General features: G+C 50.4%; 1 pseudogene; it reads left to right on the top strand.

Annotated features, from left to right (window-relative positions):
• The first annotated feature begins 6,697 nt into the window (after positions 1–6,697).
• On the top strand, positions 6,698–10,348 carry LOC136515056 (E3 ubiquitin-protein ligase SIRP1-like; annotated as a pseudogene).
• The last annotated feature ends 987 nt before the right edge of the window (positions 10,349–11,335 follow it).

Here is an 11,335-nt window from a genome sequence, read left to right as displayed (position 1 = left end):
AGCACCACAAGCGCAAGTGATGGCTCTATCCTCTCTGACGTAGGTGGCGAAATCACCTCCATCGCCATTTGCTCGGCGACCCTCGAGGGTGCTTCTTCAGCCCCGATGCCTGCTTGACCCACCGAGGGCACGGGCACCACCATAGGCGATGCCTGACTGACCGACAAGGCCGCAACATTGGCTCCGCTCCTGCCCAAAACAGGAGCAACATCGGGCGACGGCACCCATTCCGCCTGAAGAGCAACACTCTTCTTGGGCGCCAACGCCAAAGAACGGCCCCGTTGCAAGACTCTACAAGAGTTAAAAGGCATAAGGTCACACTGAAAAACAAAAAAATAGGAAAAATAGGGGAATCGGTGACTTACGCTAGCGCTATTGGGCGGTAGGGACATTTTGGGGATGGACCCCCAGTTTCCTGCTCCAACTCCTCTGGACGGGACCGTTTCAAGCCTGCCCCCAGCTCCTGGCCAAAGGGGCTCGTCTCCCTTGCCTCCGAGGGCGCGACGGCAGAGCCACCCCTCTCTGTTGGCACCTCGGGTGCGCTAGGAGATTCGCCCGCCCTATCAGCTCATGGGGCGCGGCAGTGGAGCCACCCCCTTCCACCAGCACCCCCGGCACGGTGGTAGATCCGCCCGCTCCCACTGGTCCTAGGGACGGGATGATGGTTGGCCCGTCTCCACCGGCCTCACGGACTCACTTCCCCCCGCATGGAACAGGAAGGTCCCTATGTGGACAAGTGGGTACCTGTCAGTGTATCCTCGCCCTCCAGGACATCCCACTCCACATCGGCAACTATCTCGTCAAACTCCTCCTCCTCCTCCTCGTCACTGTATGTCTCCTCTCCTCGCTCCCGTGCTTGCTGCTTTTGTAGCATCTTCTTCCTCTTGAGCTCCTTCGTCTTCCTATCCCACTCGGTCATGGTGCGATTCGCCATCGCCATGAGCCGATCCTTCGGTAGCGGAGCCGGGCTATCCACAAAGATGAGTCTCTTTAGCTGGTCCTGCTATCTCGAGGTCAGCATCAAGAGGTCAGGAATTCAAGTAAAAAGGAGGCACGGGGAAAGAGAACTTACGAAATCGATGAACCCCGGTTCCGGCTGCATTGGGGGATGCCTCAGCACCGGATACACAAAATCAAGGACAACACCGAAGTTGTCCTTCAAAGGCCCCATCGCCTCCTTGATGCACTACGCCACTTTGGTGGGGGAGCGCTTCGTCAACAAGTGCCGTCCCTTCGAGCGATGCCCCGGGCACCATCAGGTACAGGGGAAGCGCGTGGCTCATCAGTGGCGCCACCCTTCACGTATGGTAGGCACTGATAATCCCTGATCCCTTCACGCCCCTCTCCTTTAGAATTTGGAGGGCGGCGAGATGGTCCTTGATCTTCTTCTTGTCTTTGTCCGAGACACCCCACTTCCACGACCCTGGGACCTCTTCGATGATGCGCCTGGAGAACGCTGGCAAGGGGGCAGCGACATCGTCCTTGAAGTAAAACCAATGTGAATGGCACCCCTTGTTGGAGGTCGACAGATGCATCGACGGGTATTCATTCACCCGGTTGTTGTGGAGATGAATGCCAGCATATCCCATCGGCACGCTCAGCTCTTGCTTCCTGACCCGCTTCTTCAAAAGGTTGACGGTGAAAAGATACCGCCACAGGTCGAAGTGGGGACTAATCCCTAGGAACCCCTCACATAGGGCGACGAACACCGTAATGTGTTGGACCCCATTGGGAGTAAGGTGCTGCAACTCCACCTTGTAGTAATCCAACAACCCATGAAGGAACTTATGGGTAGGTATGGTGAATCCCCACTCGTGGAAGTGAGCGAAGGACACGACATACCCTTCGGGCGGCGATGGCTCGTCCTCATTATCGGGCAGTCGCCACTCCTCGGTGGCGGTCAGCGGGCAAAGGAGGCCACGACGAATGAGGCCCTCCAGGCGCTAAGGGGTGATGTTAGATCTACACCATGGCTCCATTGAATGATTGGGAGGATGGTGGATATGAGCTTGATGGTGGTTGCGATGTGGATGTGAGCTTGACGGCGGCTATGATGCGGGTGTAGGAGGCTCAGGCGATTGGCGGTGGAGGTTGTAGATGCAAAGGCGACGAGGCAAAGTACGGAACCCTAGGGGGCGAACCCCTTGGTTTTATAGGGGCGACGGATGCGAGAAGAGCAACCGCCCGCCTAGGTCTCTGAGCCTACCACGATACACCACCACATCATGTCACGGGATATGCGCCCACGATCTCTATCCTTTCCCACCAAAATCGCGCTGAACATTTTGCCTTCCCAAGTAGACCAGGACTCATTTTCCCATAGAGGGGATACGAGTCAAAAAGCTTTTCTCCGGCCCGCATGGGCCCAGGAGTTTAAGGGCTAGCCCAACAGTCTTGATGACCGTCCCAACTGAGGGATGGGCCCACGAGCAGCCAGAACTCAGGCTGCACAAGCCTCAAGGGAGCCTCGATCCACGATCGAGCCCCAATCGGGCTAACCCTGGACTGAATCCCCGCAAACGGGATACTAGGGTTTCCTTTAAACTGTCTAGTTGACAAAAACCAAATCTCACAGCCATACTCAGCAAAGGGTCCGAAATTACCCCCAGGCGATTCTATCCGAGTCACCTAGGGGCTCGGGGCTACACCCGACGGGTGCGCTCGCATGCACCCTCTGGCAAATCGAAATACCCCCGGGCGATTCTGTCCGAGTCATCGGGAGCTCGGAGGCTACACCCGACGGGTGCGCTTGCGCGCACCATCTGGCGAATCAAAATACCCCCAGGCGATTATGCCCGAATCACCCCGGGGCTCGGGGGCTACACTCGTCGGGTGCGCTCGCGTGCACCCTCTGACAGGTCAAATCACCCCCAAGCGATTCTATCTGAATCACCCGGGGGTTCGAGGGCTACTATGAGGGACCTAATACTAGGGAATCCAATGAGGTGGAACTAATAACCATCAAACGGTGATGCTCCCAAACAGACAAGAATGCAGCTACACTTCTTGCCCATAAGACTGAAGATTGGCCCCGCCTCGCTTGACGGCTGAGGGCTGGCTCCGTCTCGCCGGACGTCTGAGGGCAGGCTCCGCCTCGCCCGACGAGTGAGGGCAGGCTCCACCTCACTTGACGTCTGAAGGCTGGCTCCGCCTCGCCTGACGTCTGAGGGCAGGCTCTGCCTCGCCCGATGACTGCACACTGCTCCTTCATAATAACGAGCACAGGGTACGATAGGACATTTGAGTCAATCGTAGTACCGAGGACCATGCCCTGCATGCCTGCAGGAAGGTACCGTCAGTATACGACGGGACGGGCGCTTTAAGCCCTTTCCGACCTAACAGAGTCCGAACAGTGTTGTAGACGCTGACTTTTGTCCTATAGTGCTTGTAGGCGCCGCCATCAACCCTCGGGCGCGAATACTAACATAGGCATACGACAACCACTACAGTCAAGAGAGAACTCACGTCATCAACAGTAACAGGCGAATAGTCACTTCCCCGTCTACTCTCCGCAGAGTCATGGCTTAGCACCCTGACACACCACACCGTCCGTCGGGGGAGGATGGGACGTGACCACTCGCTGAAATGAAGCCAGAGCCTGGCCCTATTAGGATCAGCGAAGCATGCTATCCCTGGCGTGGTCTGCCATGACAGCAGGGCAGGCTCAAGGGAAAAGAAAGACCCGGCACCTTCGACGGACCTTGTCTACCTTTGGTTTTTTCCTCTTTCTTCCATCTGTAACCCCTGCTCTCCCCTTGGTCTGTAAAAGGGAGGGTAGGGACACCCCACTAAGGGGACGAATCAATTTCACACACAACACACACCGCCAAGTAGCAACTGAGCTCTTGGCATCCTTTCGACCTTTTCATCAGAGACTTGAAGACCTGTCCCTCTCTCGACCGTTTCTATCCCCTACTACGAACCTTTTTCGGTACTAATAACACGAGCAGCAGCAAACTGGACAGTAGAGACATTCTGTCCCGAACCAGTATAAACCTTGTGTCCTTTAGTACATCATCCGAGCCTAACGCGCAACAAATATAAATTTACTAGTTGGTGTTTGTTCGAAACACCGACAGTTTTCCTTGGGGCATAGCAGCCTCCAGTTTTGAAGCATACTGACAACATGCCGAAATAGCAGTTTCACATCCTTCTAAAGGCACCCCTGAAAACATAGACAGTTTCTTAGCTTCCAAAGCCCCCACAGGATAGCAATACAAAACATGTTATCAATTAAGAATCTCATGTTGCTTAACCACATAGAGCCTATGGATTCAAAGGAACTTCCTACATCTTTACCAATAGCTTCAGAAACATAGACCCAGAGTTGTTTAGCAACTACACGACTAAAGAAGAGATGATATACTGATTCAATTTCTGAACACAACAAACAAGTTTGGTCGTCTACTTTCCTCCTCAAACTTAAGTTATCTCTAGTCAGCAGCTTGTTCTTGGAAAGTAACCAAAGAAATAAATGTATGCTAGGAGGAATTTTCAAGTGCCACAAAGCAGGAACATGAACAGGTACAATGCCTCTGTAAGTTAACAATTTTATATAAAGACTGAGAAGAATACACCGTTGACGTCGGCGAGGACGTCGCCGGTCGCCCCATCCGGCCATCTCCACTGAACACGGAGCCCACGCCACGGCCACCGATCTTGACCGACCCTCTCCTGTCCGCAGGCAACTATAACCACGCTAAAACGAGGTGGTATGGAATCCTTTTTCGCCGTATTCCATGTTTCACATAGGGTTCTTCGTCAAAGCGAAGCTAAAGGTCGACTAGTGACCGGCGGCAGACGCAACCTGGAAGCGTCCGTTGGAATTGGACGGTCTCGTGCGCGGTCAATGCCATGCTGTGCCACCATACCCGTACAAATCGTGTTGCGCTGTACCGGAAATTTCTTCGGACATTGGGCCTGCAATGCAAGAACCAGCTCAATCCGGTATCTTGCTACTTTGGTTTTCCTACGAGTATGATAAGTTAACTTGATATATAATAATAGTGGTATGTTACTAGATTGTTTTTATATATATGCAGAAAAATAAACTACTAGGAAGAAGCCAACAACAGTTGGGGCAGGAGGATTAGCTGGTAGGCACCTTTGCCTGAAAGGGAGGTTTTATCAGCCAAACTGCAAATTACAGGCACTGAATGAAAACTCCCCGAAAAAAGGCGAAAAGGGAGCAGAGCAATTGTATGCAGGTCAGAACCATATTAGTCTCTGTTCGGCTGTCTGAAAAAACGACTTATGTTGATACTGAAAAAACGACTTATGTTGATACTGATATTGATTTTTTGTCAAAGAAAAACATTGTTATTTTGCAGAAATGATACGGGCTCGTAAATTCAAGCGAACAACGACTTTATTGGCTGGAGATTTGCACCGGATCAAATAAAATATACGCACTGTTCAGTTTAACTTATAATCAGTACTTTTTTAATACATAAATAATATTTTTCTCTTATGATAAATCAGCCACGGTACTCTCGACGAGGGCGCGTACATCTCCTCCGTTTGGAAACAGGCGACGATGACGGCCAGGGAGTAAAGAAATCCAGCATAGCATGCCAGCCACCTGCCCCGTAACTTCTTCCTGTTCCCCTTCATCATCCTACTCCCGTTCCGCCGAAGCTACCGAGGACGGGCGCAGGCGGAGGAACCAGCGCCGTCGTCCAATCCGCTAGTAGGGGCAACAGCCGGCGGCGCGAAGGTCAGTCGTCTCGTCTCGTCTCTTCGCGCGAGCTCTCCCTTCCCTTTTTTTTTTTCTCTTCCTACTACTACTACTACTAAAAAGGAAGGCGGTTTCTGTTCTGTGGGGGCGATTGGTACCGGTGCCCGAAATCAAGAACCCGGAGCCGGTTTGCTCTGGCCCCTTTGGATAATATCTTGTGTTGTCTGATAAAAGGGGTCGCCTTTGCTGCTTGGTAGATTGGGGATTTCTTGAGGGAATTGTTCGGGGGAAGTTGAGTTTGCGAATAGTGCAATGTGAGTGAATCAATCCTGAGAGGACAGGACAGGGAATTAGTTTTGTGCTGTGGTTTGCGCGAACCGCAATGACTTCTGATGGGGGCTCTCAATACCTTCTTTTGGAATAGAATCTTGTTCTTCAAATAGAAAGTATGGAATTGGGACCCTATTGTTGAACTAAGAATCTCGACTCCTAAATCTCTGCCTTAGCCTTCCCCGTCTAGAAGATCTGCCAGTGCTAGTGCTGCCTCGTCTCCATTTGGGTCTTCTCTTTAGGACAGCTTGCTGCTCCTGTTCCTATAGAGCTGAAGTGAAGAGAGTTTTAATATCTGTATTAGATGCAAAACTTAGCTTTGTTCTTATTCTTGATACTGATTTATTATAAGCTCTCTATGCCTGCCATTACTGAGTGAAGTTCAGTCATAGATGGCCACTGTAGTATTCAATTATTCATCTTGTTTCATCTCTTCTTGCTAAAGTTGTTGCAGATGCTGCACTTACTCTCGTCAATGATGAGCTGTATCTGATAGACCTAGTGTGTCTACTTCGAAGCTGTGTTGCTCATCTTCGATATGTGCTCTCTGATACCGCCACCAGTATATTTTTCATTGAACAATTTCTTGATCAATGTACTAGCATAAGTCCTTTGAAGAGCCAGTGAACTGACTCTCCACCTTCTTTAGGTACTCCGTGGCGGTATCACAGTCTGGGATAGACCTCCTTATAGCATCGGAAATTGTGGACTTAGCCACCATCAAGCACTTGCGGTTTGATATGTCCCATTTCTTGCGTTCGAGATCATACTTCATCCGCACTTCTGCATGATCTCGCTGCCGAGCAGTAAAATCAGCATCAGACTCATTTTCTTCCCTCACCGGGTCCACTAGTTCAGTAGGACACGGGGAGGTAAGCACTAGGTCATTTTCAGACAGCGCAAGTGCTAGCTCATACTTCTCTCGCCATACCCTATAGTTGCCCCCTTCAAGAGGTGGTATGTGCGAGATGAATGTCACTGGGTTGAGTCCTGAAAAACACCGTCAGAGATAGTGAGAAAATTATGACATTATAATTGCATGCTTTAATTTAATGTTAGTCAAAATTAAAACATACAATATTCTTACACTAATTCTACATCACCGTTAGGCAGAAATAGAATTAATGCATGGAAAACTTATGAATAACAATTACTAATATTGCTATTATCAACGTTGGTCAGAAAAATAACAATATTATAATTTACTGATTAAAATTGACTACTCTTTCAAATTAAATTCTCTCGTTGGTTCGAATGTTATTAGAAGATTATTAACTTTAACATTGAAGCGGAAACATGAAAAAATTCATTATCTATTTTTCAGAAGCATTGAACTTTTCTCAACTATTTTCTGAAAAATTATCCCCTTGGTTCAAATTTTAACAGAGATATTAAACTAGACAAATATCATCAAAATTGCTTCTGAAAAAAAAAGAATAAAACTTAAACTCGCAGAACACTGTTCATGTGGCCCAAGTCCGTTGAAACAGCAAAATTCGGCCCGGCCTGTACTATTCTCGCAGGCGCTGCATCTTCCCAGGCCGCAACCTGGGCCTAGGCTGGCAAAGTCGCCCGCCGTGCGCGCCCGCCTGGCCCGAATGTTGGCCCGTTCGCTCTCGTCCGTTCATCCAGATCCGACGGCCAGCCGTCGATTTCGGGATATCAAAAAAAAACCGCCGGCCGGCGCTCCCAAACCCTAATTCATTCTTCTCCTTCCCTCTCCTCTCTCAGCGCAGCAGCGGCGAGTGAAACAGTGAGAGTGAAGAGAGGTGATGGCGCCGTCGCCGGCCCCCTCGCCGGCGCGCGCGCTCCCCAACAGGTGAGTGCGCCGTCGTCGAGTGGTCTGGGCGGCGGTGCCCTGATCCCCACACGCGCTGCGGTGAAGCTCCCGAAAACCCTAGATCTGACCGTTCTCTTCTCCACCTTCTCTCTCTCAGCCCCGCGACGACACCGAGTGAGGCGAGGCGATGACAGCGCCGTCGTTAGGCCCCCTCGCCGGCGCGCGCGCTCCCCTAGCGGGTGAGCGCGCCGCCGTCGAGCGGCCTGGCCGCGGCGCCCTTGGCCAGAGCACGCGCCCGCTCAACGTCCAGCGGCGGCTCCCTTTTTCTCGCGCGCCGACGAGGCGACAACGCGGTGCAGCGGCGAAGTAGGCCTCTTCCCCTTCCCCTTTTCTTCTCTGATTGGATTTTTCTTTCTTTTCTTCTCGGATCTATCCGATTTAGGGTTGGGGATGGGGTTAGGATCGAGATTAGGGTTAGGGTTTCCTTACTGTTCATCTTCCCCGAGCGGTTTGCGCGGGTTAGGGTAAGGGTTTTCTTACTGTTCATCTTCTCCGAGCGGTTTGCGCGGGTTAGGGTTAGGGTTTGAGTTGCTTTTCAAAACTGAGACCCTTCTCTTACTTCTTTTCTTCACCCGAATTGGGTTTAGGGTTCGATGAACCCTCTGTTTAGATCCCTAAACGAATCGATCACCTCCTTCTAAATGCTACTACTCGGTTTTCTTTTCCGATAGGCTAGATCTACACCTAGTTAGGCGTCCGATACCATTGGTAGACCTAAAACAGGATCACTAGCCATAGATCTAGCGTGTCTACTTGCTTTTGGAATAAACAGTGAGTCCTAGAACATCTACTAGTACAGGATAAGAGATAGAGTGGGAGAGAGAGGGGTGAAGGGGGTACAAACCATCGGCCGCCTTGGAGGAAGACGGGCTCGCCATCGCGGTGCTTGGTGAAGACCCGGTGGCGGTGCTGTGTCGAAGGGCGGCGGTGCTGTGGCGACGTTGGCCAGGTGGCGGTGCTTCCCGTCGCTGGCAGCGCCCCCTCTGTGATCTGTTAGGGTATATGACTGTAGGTGGGGTGCTAGGCGGCTCAGGCGAACCTCGTGCTTAGCGCCCCGGCCTCCACCTCCTATTTATGGCGCTGTGCGACGGGGGCCCACCAACCATATTAGGGTTGGGCACCCCCGATCAGGACGCGGATCCAAGGGCCCAATTGGCTGGTGGAGATCAACTAACAGTATCCTATGGCTATTCACTTGGGAATCAATGCATATTTCCCTTTTTAATCACAGTGCCTTGTTGACACCTTTTGTCTCTGTGCAATACTTGATCAGCAGGAAGTATTTGGAGGATGACAGAAGCTGCAGTTACAAGGTATTGGTGCCATGGATGTGAGAAGGCCATTGAGGAGGCCATGGGGGAGGAGATCAAGTGCCCATTCTGTGGTGGTGGATTCATTGAAGAGATGATCGGGGAGGAATTTGAGGGGTTGGCCAGTCAGCTGTCAGAGCGTGATTTATCACAATGGGGAACAGTCGAACAACCCTTTTGAGCAGCCAGGAGCGGTGGCGGACAGTGAGGATGAAGATGACGACGATGATGATATAGGCCGTGAATTCGAGGGTTTCATCAGGAGACATGGACGGGCATCAGCTCTGCGTCGGGTGCTTGACAGCATCCAGGACGACCTTAGAACTGACAGGGAAAGGGACAACTCCATTCTGATCAATGCCTTCAACCAAGCCCTCGCTTTGCAAGGCTCAGTGATTGATGCTGATGAGGCCCGAGATGACCAAGGTGGATCTAGCAATGATGATGGCTTGCTGGAAGAATATGTCCTGGGGGCTGGGCTGAGCCTGCTGCTTCAACATTTGGCTGAGAATGACCCAAACCGGTATGGCACCCCTCCTGCAAAGAAAGAGGCAGGTTGAAGCTCTGCCCACTGTCCAAATAGCAGAGGTTGTCAGCTGTTCAGTCTGCCTTGATGATCTTGAGCTGAGGGTCCCATGCAAAGCAGATGCCTTGTGAGCATAAATTCCACTCTCCTTGTATCCTGCCATGGCTTGAACTCCATAGCTCCTGCCCTGTGTGCCGGTTTGAGCTGCCATCTGAAGAGACGAAAGATTTGAATGAGCCTAGCAATGTGGGCAGAACAGAGAGCACCCAAGAGGAAGTCAGGGCCGATGGCCCTGAAAATGACAGTGAGAGCAGTAGCAGAAGCGTGGGCCCTTGTTCCTTGGTTCAGTGGGCTATTCGCAACACCTGAACCGCAAACTACCAGAGGCGCTTTCACCGATCAGCAGACTCCCTCCGCTTCTGGAAGCAACCCAAATGCTGGGGAAAGTTGATTTCTTCCTCCTTTGTGAATAATGCTCATACATCTGAGAATAGCAATGAACCTTGTCAGTAGATGACTTATTTTTCTGTACTGACAATCCTTCTTGGATGAATCGCAAGGTACAAAGTTTGTGGCTGCTCTGTTTTGCCAGGATTTTAGCGATCATTTCACCTTTAATTAATCTCATAGCTACTGAGCCTGTCTGCATCCTATGCATGCGATCATTTGCTTTCTTTGTTCTTGGCTCTGAGAATCCATTCATGTTTATTTGTCTTGAACTAGTGCTAGTCGTAAAACGTTTGTGATTCGTGAACACCAGTAGAGGTAAGCCTCGTCATGTTCAGAGATGACACAACATTCTCGGGGAAAATATGTCGGCCAGGAAGTACAAATATCCAATATCACGCAAGGCAACCTGTTGAAATATTGTGACCAAATTTACACATATGGTTAGAAGTATTAAGGTTTCCTGGCTGTGTTTGTTGCTCTGATGGGATGTCTTTGAGCTATTTCTGGAATATGCCTGGGATTTATAGTTGACCTGTGCTTACCAGTTAAAATATATCGTCAGATGAAGTATCTGCTGGCTGAACATGAAGAGAATTACCCCTATTGAAATCCGTTCTATTGATGCTGCACATGTTATACAACAAGCTTTAGCGCTTGTTTGGCTGCACTGCAATCCACATCGATCCACAACTATTTTTCAACCCCAATAAACCTCAATACATATGAATTAGGGTAGACAGTGTACCCTAACAAGGCCTTAGGTGGACAAACGGTACTTTGGGCTTGCAAAGGAACTTCCTGCTCATATGAATTAGGGTAGAGAGAGTGTAGCCAAACAAAAGCCTTAGGTGGACAAACGGTACTTTGGGCTTGCAGAGGAACTTCCTGCTTTGGTTCTTCGGGGGAAAACAATGACCTTCCTGCTCTGTGCTCTGTATGTTTCTGAACATGTTTCCTTATGTGTTATATCACATGCCCTTCCCTTGGTGCAGGTTTGAGTATCCTTGAGTGGCCATGATTACTTCTTCCATCTGTCTCCTCACTTGTAGCCATGGCTTTCAGATGATTGCTAGCCTCTCCTTTTTCTAGAAAGGAAATGGTTCAGTGTCCACACCAAGTGTTCGGCTGGTCGAAAAGCCGTCTATGCTAATTTGTATGGCTAGTTTTTTAGAGAGAAAAATACTGTTCCGAGCTGGCTTATA

The sequence above is a fragment of the Miscanthus floridulus genome, chromosome 17 (genome assembly GCF_019320115.1).
Source record: "Miscanthus floridulus cultivar M001 chromosome 17, ASM1932011v1, whole genome shotgun sequence".
NCBI lineage: Eukaryota > Viridiplantae > Streptophyta > Magnoliopsida > Poales > Poaceae > Miscanthus > Miscanthus floridulus.
Note: the sequence above shows the minus strand (reverse complement) of the source record. Positions and strands in the feature narration are given on the sequence as shown.